General features: G+C 46.5%; 1 protein-coding gene across 1 annotated transcript in view; it reads right to left on the reverse strand.

Moving 5' to 3' along the window:
* LOC148144828 (uncharacterized) overlaps positions 1-10092 on the reverse strand; it is a 33192-nt gene extending 23100 nt beyond the window's left edge. The window contains exon 1 of the mRNA XM_087975075.1: positions 9833-10092. The gene's annotated coding sequence lies outside the window, so the exon portion shown is untranslated. The remainder of the gene's footprint in view (positions 1-9832) is intronic.
* Between the last annotated feature and the right edge of the window lie 280 nt (positions 10093-10372).

Below are 10372 nucleotides of genomic sequence, written 5' to 3' on the forward strand. Positions count from 1 at the left end.
CGCAGTCATCTTCTGTATGTAGTCTCGAATGTAGAAGTATCGAAAGAGGTCTCCGTTAGGTAATCCAAATTTCTGATGCAGCTGTTCAAAAGACATCAGGACCCCCTTCTCAAACAGATCCCCTAAACAGGAGATACTGCTGGATCTCCAGGATTTGAATGTGGCATCTATAAGCCCCGATTGAAAACCCCATGCCCCCACTATAGGAGTATAGGGGGATGTTTTTTGTGAATTACCCTCGTTTTGCTGCATTATATTCCAAGGTATTGTAGGGTTTCTACAGTGGCTCGTAATGATTTTCATCTGATCTAAAAATAAGAGGTTAATAAGAGGGCACTGTACTTGAGAAGCCTCGATGTCCACCCAGATTGGGTCATGTCTGACCCGCAATCAATCAGCTATGTAGCTTAACTGAGACTTCCTAAAGTCTGAAAAATACAGCCCTCCCCCCTTGCCTGTGGAAGTTGTAGCTTCCTTAACTTAATGAGGGGCCGTCTAGGATTCCAGATGAAAGAACCCAGCCAACCATACAATTTGCGGAGTGCCGTCCTCGGCAGCATCACCGGAAGCATTCTCATAGGGTATAAGAGACGGGGCAAGACATTCTTTTTTAATTAGGGCTATTCTACCTAGCCAGGAAATTGGAAGGTCTCCCCAACGTTAAAGGTCCTGTCTTACCCTTTCCAATAGATGCACAAAATTGGCCTTGGATAGCTGGCCAAATACTGGGGTAATAAAAATGCCCAAGTATAAGAAACCCTCCAGAAACCAACGAAAGGGGAAGTGGGATCGGTCCAATAAGTGGGACATACTAGTGAGGCATGCCTCTGATTTTGAAAAATTAATTTTGTAGCCTGAAAATGCATTAATAACTTGGATGGAGAGGGGCTCGGACATCAGAGGATTACTAAGAAAAAGGAGATCATTTACATATAGGGTAATTTTATGTTTACCTGTACCAACCCTCGGGGCCGTTATATTAGAGTCAGCCCCTATCGCTTCCGCCAGTGGTTCAATTATTAGCTCGAATAGCAACGGAGAGAGAGGACATCCCGGACAGCAGCCCCTACCCACACTGAAGCTACCTGAGCCTAATCCATTGGTGATCACAACTGCTTTGGAATCATTATACAGTGTTGAGACCCATTTGGCAAATACATTTCCAATGCCAAACCTTTCCAATGTATAGAACAGGTATGACCATTCAACCCTGTCAAATGCCTTCTCCGCGTCCAAAGAGACTACTATTCCTGGTATTTTTTCCTGATGACAGACTTGATTCACATTCAAGACCCTTCTAATATTATTAGATGATCTACGGCCCTTAATAAATCCAGTCTGCTCCTCTTTTCTAGCCCTCTCTAGCCTCAATGCTAATGTTTTAGAGAGAATTTTAAAATCTACAGTTAGCAAGGATATTGGTCTGTATCATGCACAATCTTCTGGATCCTTTCCTTTTTTGAGAATAAGGGAGATATTCATCTTTTTTAGTAAAGGCAGGAGGCAGCCCTGACTTATATGAGTAGTTATACATGTCCATAAGTGGGCCAGCTAATACTCCTGTGAACTCTTTGTAAAATTCAACCTGAATGCCCTCTGGGCCAGGTGCCTTACTGCTCTGAAGTTGCCTGATTGTGTCAAGTATTTCCTGGGTTGTTGGGGGAGCATTCAGGACCGATACCTGTTCCGGGATTAAGTCCGGAAAGGCCAGGCTTTTAAAAAAGGACTGCTTCCTCCTGGCTCTATCTTCACAATCCTGCGATCAGAATAAAACTTTCTGAAGATTGTGTTGATCCCTTTATGATGTGAGTCAGAGTACCAGCACTTCCCTGATAGCTGTGATAGCTTGAGGGGCCCTTTTTTTTCCTTGCAAGAAATGCGAAGTATCTACCAGGTTTATCGCTAAATTCATATAATCTTTGTTTTGCAAATAATATTTCCCTCTTTGCCATTTGGGTGAAGTCGGTATTCAGAGCTGTCCTAAGGGTCATAACCCTTTGTAATTTGGCAATGGAAGGTCTGTCAGCGTATGCTGTTTCAGCTGCTTTTAAGCAAGCAGCAAGTAGATGCTGTTGTTCTCCCTTTAATTTTTTCTGGGTCACCGAGTATGAAATGATCAGACCTCGCGCATAAGCTTCAATAGTCTCCCACATCATTGACGGGTTACTAGCCGTACCTGAATTAATTTCCAAGAAAGCTTTAAATTCTTGAGAAAAATATTTTGCAAATTTACTATAATCCATACGCCAATGTCAGGGGGATGCCTCATTGTTCCTAGCCTTGATTTCCATGTACACAGCAGCGTGATCAGAAATTATCATATCACCTATTTTACAGGATGATATGGAATTTAAAAAAGTCGAGGGGGCAAAAAACATGTCAATTCTAGTATGACATTTATGTCGATTAGAGTAAAAAGAGAAATCTCTGCCGTGCGGGTGGAGGCACCTCCACACATCTATTAATCCTAATTCCTGATTCAAATCCGCCAATTGTCTAGATCTGGGGGATACACCCGCAGTACTCTTGGGTATCCTGTCTATTTCCGGCTCCATAATGCAATTCAAGTCTCCCCCTATAATTGTATGACGAGCACCAAGAACCATCAGTTTGGAGAAGGCTTCCGTTATAAATTTGAAAGGATGTGCCGGGGGACAAAACTGGTTTAAAATCCCATATTCCTCTCCATTTATAAGGGCTTTAGTTAGTATTTATCGTCCAGATTCATCTTTTATCTGACTTAGGATTTCGAAAGGGAGATTCTTCCAAATAAGAATGACTACTCCCCTACATTTTGAGCTGAAGGAAGAAAAGAAGGCCTGATCAAATCCACCCTGTTGTAATTTCAAGTGTTCTTTATCCAATTAATGGGTCTCCTGTAGAAGAGCTATATCAACCCTTTCTTTTTTGAGGTTTGGTAATATTTTCTTCCTTTTGATTGGAGAATTACTCCCCTTGACATTCCAGGTGCACCATTTAAGCGAATGACACACCATAATCGTCCAGGCAAGTCCGAGACCCCCGGGAGGAGAAACCCCATCCAAAACACCCTGAGCTTGGACCATAGAAAATTCACAAAAAGAGAGATTCTTTATGACACTCACACTAATATAATAAAAAACGATTTCTAAATTTAAAAAATAACATGTTTAAACAGAGATTTTTCCCCACGTTTCCGGGGGAATCACTTCCTTTCCGAAAACCCATCAGATCCTCTCCCGACCAGTGCCCCACCCTCGACCCAGGTACTCCATAATAAAGTGAAGAAAATTCAAGTGTATGACCAAGCTAAAGTTCACAATGAGTACCCTACCCTCCTGCCCCTCCCCACACACCCACATCAACACCTACATATATTTGGTGATGTTAATACCACGTATAAACATAAAACTATAAAATTACAGTCTCAGCAGATAATAATTAATTAGGGTAATACAAAATAACAGGGGGAAAACAACCCAGCTTTAAAAGAAAGAAAGAAAATAAGACAAAGCAGAGACCCCTCCTCACCTAAATCTACTAGACCACCCAGTCTATATATATTTACAAAAAAAGAGAGGAGAAAATCGCAGAGTGGAGAACAGATAAGCCCGCCCCTCCCTACTCCCTGGAGATAATATTAAGTAATAAAAAAGAGAAAAAAAAAGGTGAACCAGAGAAAGGGGAGGGCAGAACAACATCATTCACCACACGAGTGAACTCTTACAATTTATCTAAGAGAGTCCAAACATTCCTTGGCCTTCTCCGGCGATCCAAAGTTATACACGGACCCTTCGTGGCTAAAACATAGCGCTGCTGGGTAGCACTGAATGTTTAAATCCCTTAAACGCCCTCCTCTTTTGGACCAGAGCTGGGGGAAAGTCCTGAAATAGCATAATCTTGGATCCTTTGTAAATCATGGCTTGGGGATCTTTCCCAAGATTTCTGGAAGCTTCCAGGAGCATCGGCTTCTCCAAAAAGCACTGCAGCCAGAACAGGACCGGGTGGGGGCGCTGGTCCAAGCCTGGCCTGTGTATTGTAACCTGGTGGGCCCATTCTACCCTGACCTGGCCTGATCCAGCCTCCAGATTCAATAACTGTGGAAGCCACTGCTCCAGAAACGTCGTAAACTGGCCTTCCTCTTCCCGTTCGGGAAGGCCCAGCAAACAAATATTTTCTCGACGACCTCGATTTTTGAGGTTGTTGATGTGATCTTCTAAGGCCCGGATTCGCTGTTCGAGAGTCCAGACCCGACCCACGGCTGATTCTGCAGCAGCCTCGGAGGTCGCAACCTTTAGCTCCGACCCTCCGACTCGATGTTCGATTCTTTCAATATCTCGCTTGTGCTTCTGCAGCGTGACCGAGAGCGACTCCCACCTGCTCTATGAAGATGGCGATCTCCTCTTCAAGCTTAGAAATCACTGCAACAAGGCTCACCACCATAGTTACGTCCCCGGGGGCAGCTGCGGACGCCTCTGCTGCAGCTGGGGTGGGGTTCCTATGTGCTGCGAGCATTCTTTCCTTTCGTCATTTTAATGAGGCACTAAATTGCTCAGGTTTGGTGCAAAATAACTAGCTGTATTCAAATAAAAGCTATTTAAATGATTTGGCAGGTGTGGTGGAGGCAGGCAGCCCACTTTGCCTGAGTCTTGGGCAGAGCACGACAGACTCAGACTTGCTGGGTCGCCACCATCTTGGATCTCCCCTGCCCAGATGCACCTTAAATGAATCTACCGTCCCTGCCTCTACTTCTGTTGGCAATGCATTCCAGACATCTATCACCCTCTGAGTAAAGTACTTTCTGTGTGCATCTCCAACATAATGTCCCAACTCCTGTACTCAGCATGTGAACAATGAATTCTGGATTAGTGGTGCTGGAAGAGCACAGCAGTTCAGCCAGCATCCGAGGAGCAGTAAAATCGACGTTTCGGGCAAAAGCTCTTCATCAGGAATAAAGGCAGAGAGCCTGAAGCATGGAGAGATAAGCTAGAGGAGGGTGTGGGTGGGGAGAAAGTAGCATAGAGTACAATAGGTGAGTGGGGGAGGGGATGAAGCCGATAGGTCGGGGGGGGGGGGGGGGGAGGGTGGAGTGGATAGGTGGAAAAGAAGATAGGCAGGTAGGACAAGTCATGGAGACAGTGCTGAGCTGGAAGTTTGGAACTCGGGTGAGGTGGGGGAAGGGGAAGTGAGGAAACTGTTGAAGTCCACATTGATGCCCTGGGGTAGAAGTGTTCCAAGGCAGAAGATGAGGCGTTCTTCCTCCAGGCGTCTGGTGGTGAGGGAGCGGCGGTGAAAGACGCCCAGGACCTCCATGTCCTCGGCAGAGTGGGAGGGGGAGTTGAAATGTTGGGCCACGGGGCGGTGAGGTTAATTGGTACGGGTGTCCCGGAGATGTTCCCTAAAGCACTCTGCTAGGAGGCGTCCAGTCTCCCTAATGTAGAGGAGACTGCATCGGGAGCAACGGATACAATAAATGATATTAGGGGATGTGCAGGTAAAACTTTGATGAATGTGGAAGGCTCCTTTAGGGCCTTGAATGGAGGTGAGGGAGGTGGTGTGGGCACAGGTTTTGCAGTTCCTGCGGTGGCAGAAGAAGGTGCCAGGATGGGAGGGTGGGTTGTAGGGGGCACGTGGGCCTGACCAGGTAGTCACAGAGGGAACGAACTTTGCGGAAGGCCGAAAGGGGTGGGGAGGGAAATATATCCCTGGTGGTGGGGTCTTTTTGGAGGTGGCGGAAATGTCGGCGGATGATTTGGTTTATGCAAAGGTTGGTAGGGTGGAAGGTGAGCACCAGGGGCGTTCTGTCCTTGTTACGGTTGGAGGGGTGGGGGCGGAGGTGCGGGATGTGGACGAGATGCGTTGGAGGGCATCTTTAACCACGTGGGAAGGGAAATTGCGGTTTCTAAAGAAGGAGGCCGTCTGGTGTGTTCTGTGGTGGAACTGGTCCTCCTGGGAGCAGATACGGCGGAGGCGGAGGAATTGGGAATAAGGGATGGCATTTTTGCAAGAGGTAGGTTTTACCTATGTGAACAATGAAGACTCAGTAGAGCAAAAATGGCAGGAGTTTGTAGGTATAATTGAGGACACTGTACAGAGGTTCATTCCCAAGAAAAGAAAGATTAACCGGGGAGGGATTAGACAACCTTGGCTGACAAAGGAAGTCAGGAAATGTATTAAAGAAAAAGAGAGATCCTATAAAGTGGCTAAGAACAGTGGGAAATCAGAAGATTGGGAAGGATACAAAAGCAAACAGAGGATAACAAAGAGTGTAATAAGAAATGAGAGGATCAAATATGAAGGTAGGCTAGCCAGTAATATTAGAAATAATAGTAAAAGTTTCTTTCCGTACATAAGAAACAAACGACAGGCAAAAGTAGACATTGGGCCACTTCAAACTGATGCAGGAAGCCTAGTGATGGGAGATAAGGAAATAGCAGGAGAACTTAACAAGTACTTTGCGTCAGTATTCACAGTGGAAGACATGAGTAATATCCCAAAAATTAAAGGGTGTCACGGGGCTGAGTTGAGTATGGTTGCCATTACGAAAGAGATAGTGCTAGAAAAGTTAAAAAGTCTTAAAATTGATAAATCTCCTGGCCCCGATGGGATACCCCTAGAGTTCTGAGTGGTGGCTGAGGAAATAGCAGAGGCATTGGTTGAGATCTTTCAAGAGTCACTGGAGTCAGGAAAGGTCCTGGATGATTGGAAGATGGCTGTTGTAATCCCCTTGTTCAAGAAAGGATCAAGGCAAAAGATGGAAAATTATAGGCCAATCAGCTTAACCTTGGTTGTTGGTAAAATTCTAGAATCCATCATTAAGGATGGGGTTTCTAAATTCTTGGAAGAGCAGAGTCTGATTAGAACAAGTCAACATGGATTTAGTAAAGGGAGGTCATGCCTGACAAACCTGTTGGAATTTTTTGAAGAGGTAACAAGTAGGTTAGACCAGGGAAACCCAGTGGATGTGGTCTATCTAGACTTTCAAAAGGCCTTTGATAAGGTGCCACACGGGAGGCTGCTGAGCAAGGTGAGGGCCCATGGTGTTCGAGGTGAGCTGCTGGGATGGATTGAGGATTGGCTGTCTAACAGAAGGCAGAGAGTTGGGATAAAAGGTTCTTTTTCAGAATGGCAACCGGTGACGAGCGGTGTCCCGCAGGGTTCGGTGCTGGGGCCACAGCTGTTCGCATTATATATTAATGATTTGGATGAGGGAACCGGGGGCATTCTAGCGAAGTTTGCCGATGATACGAAGTTAGGTGAACAGGCAGGTAGTACTGAGGAAGTGGGGAGGCTACAGAAGGATCTAGACAGGTTGGGAGAGTGGTCCAGGAAATGGCTGATGGAATTTAACGTGAGCAAGTGCGAGGTCTTGCACTTTGGCAAAAAGAATAAAAGCATAGACTACTTTCTAAATGGTGAGAAAATTAATCAAGCCAAAGCACAAAGGGATCTGGGAGTGCTAGTCGAGGATTCTCTAAAGGTAAACATGCAGGTTGAGTCCGTGATTAAGAAAGCGAATGCAATGTTGTCTCTTATCTCAAGAGGGTTGGAATACAAAAGCAGAGATGTACTACTAAGACTTTATAAAGCTCTGGTTAGGCCCCATTTGGAGTACTGTGTCCAGTTTTGGTCCCCACACCTCAGGAAGGACATACTGGCACTGGAACGTGTCCAGTGGAGATTCACACGGATGATCCCTGGAATGACAGGTCTAACATATGAGGAACGGCTGAGGATACTGGGATTGTATTCATTGGAGTTTAGAAGATTGAGGGGAGACTTAATAGAGACGTACAAAATAATACATGGCTTGGAAAAGGTGGATGCTAGGAAATTGTTTCAGTTAGACGAGGAGACAAGGACCCGTGGACACAGCCTTAGAATTAGAGGGGGTCATTTCAGAACAGAAATGCGGAGACATTTCTTCAGCCAGAGAGTGGTGGGCCTGTGGAATTCATTGCCACGGAGTGCAGTGGAAGCCGGGACGCTAAATGTCTTCAAGGCCGAGATTGATAGATTCTTGTTGTCTAGAGGAATTAAGGGCTACGGGGAGAACGCTGGTAAGTGGAGCTGAAATGCGCATCAGCCATGATTGAATGGCGGAGTGGACTCGATGGGCCGAATGGCCTTACTTCCACTCCTATGTCTTATGGTCTAAGTGTGCGGAACACCTTCTTCACCCCCGTCTACCAATGATGGAACTTTCAAGATCAATGAACACGAACACCCCCGGGTCTCTGTTCTACAACACAACCCAGGCCCTAACATTACCTGTACAAGTCCTGCCCTCCTTTATTTTAGTAAAATGCAACCCCTCACTTATATCCATACCTCTCTCATTCACACGCTCTCTCTCAGACATACACATACAGCACCCTCTCAACACACACACACACCCTCTTGCAGGCTCATTCTCCTTCACAATCACACTTTATCAAGCATGCACACATGCAAATACACACTCACTGATGCACAGTCTTATACACAAACTCACATACAAAGGCATTTTGCCCAAAACATCGATTTTCCTGCTCCTCGGATGCTGCCTGACTTGCTGTGCTTTTCCAGCACCACTCTAATCTAGACTATTCCATAGATTCACAACCCTGTGGGAAAAGCACTTCCTCATCTGTCTGAAAGCTCCTCCCTCTAAACTTGAGGCCTAGTCTCTCACACCAGCAGAAATTACCGGACAGGGTAGGGCTTCATCCCCACAATGCAATGAAATTGGAAGATGTTTCCATTGGTAGGAGAGACTTGGACCAGAGGACACAGCTTTAAAAATAAAAAAGGAAGACCTTTAGGAACAGAGACAAGCGATGTCACCTTTTCTGCCGACAACGAGGAGCATGGACAATGTGTTGGGTGACACCAGCGAGCAGGTGCGCGGAACAGACACAATACGCTGTGGCGATGCTGGTGTTTTTGACAGATTTTAAGTGTTCAAATGCCAAGAGGAGAACTAAAGGGTAGAGCCACAGTTCTTTTTCCCCATGTGGCTCTTATAGCTATTGCATTTTCTCTGGCTGCTCAACTTTTTTTAAAATGTCTTTTCGTCAGTGTAGGGGTGAGGTTCACAACTAGAGGGCATAGGTTTAGGTTTAGGGTGAGAGCAGAAAGATATTAAAGGTACCTGAGGGGCAACTTTTCCATGCAGAGGGTGGTGCATGTATGGAATGAACTGCTGGAGGAAGTAGTGGTAGCCGGTATAATTACAGCATTTAAAACACATCTAGATGGGTATATGAATAGGAAGGGATTAGAGGGATATGAGCAAAGTGCTGGCAAATGGGACTAGATTAATTTAGGATATCTGGTTGGCATGGACAGGTTGGACCGAATGGGTCTGTTTCCGTGCTGTACATCTCTGTGACTCTAAATAATAAAGTCTACTTCTCCAAATAACAAGCCATGTTAACAAGGCTTAGTGCACCACATGCTTTACTAACCATTCTCAACAGGTCCTGCCCCTTCAATGACTGAGGAACATATACATGCTGGTGCATAATCTCCTTCACTAGTATTTACACACTACCCTCAGCAATTGCACAAGTAACAGCAAAGGGTAAACAGCACAAGGATTAAACAAACAGTGAGGGGAAACAGCACAAGGATTAAAACAAACAGTGAGGGGTAAACAGCACAAGGATTAAACAAACAGTGAGGGGGTAAACAGCACAAGGATTAAACAAACAGTGAGGGGTAAACAGCACAAGGATTAAACACACAGTGAGGGGGCAAACAGCACAAGCCCCAGTAAAAGCAGATGGAAAGTGAGTGTAAAATGTCACTATGACAGGACAGGACAGGCCCCACATTCCTTCCCCTCCGTTCCCCCCACAACCTGCCTCACCTTTCACCTCCCGGGCCCAGTACCTTCCAGGTGGCCCCATAGTTGACACAGGGGCCGCCCCACGACCAGTAGAACTCCACCACCCAGGCGGCCGACGAGTTCCCAAGCAGGCCCTTAACCCCATCCGCCTCCAGAATGCTCACCGGCTCCTGCCTGCTGTACAGCCGGCCGGTGTGGCCGTGACACAGCAGCTGCGCCAGGAAGGCGGCGGTGCCCAGTGACGAGTGTCTGCCCCGGGCCGCGCGGCGCCATTTTCCTAACGGCCGCTTCCCCGCTCGAGCGCCTTCTCCTCCCAACCGCCTTCGCCCCCGCGTGACGTCTGCACGGGGGGATGGGCGGGGCCGGGGAGCCTCACCGTCACCAAGCAACAGCCACCTCGCGCTACAACTGCTCATTCACAAAAACAAACTCTCCTGTCTCGCTCTGCAGCTGCAGGGGGGACACTGCCACGTTTCCAGGAGCCCTGTCTACATTGGGAAAGCTCACGGCTCAATTTAAACAGAGATTCCCACATCTAACGGAACGGCATCATATCTAAAG

The sequence above is a fragment of the Chiloscyllium plagiosum genome, unplaced genomic scaffold, assembly GCF_037043375.1.
Source record: "Chiloscyllium plagiosum isolate Xiang-an unplaced genomic scaffold, Cpla_swu_hap1 HiC_scaffold_27, whole genome shotgun sequence".
NCBI classification, from domain to species: domain Eukaryota; kingdom Metazoa; phylum Chordata; class Chondrichthyes; order Orectolobiformes; family Hemiscylliidae; genus Chiloscyllium; species Chiloscyllium plagiosum.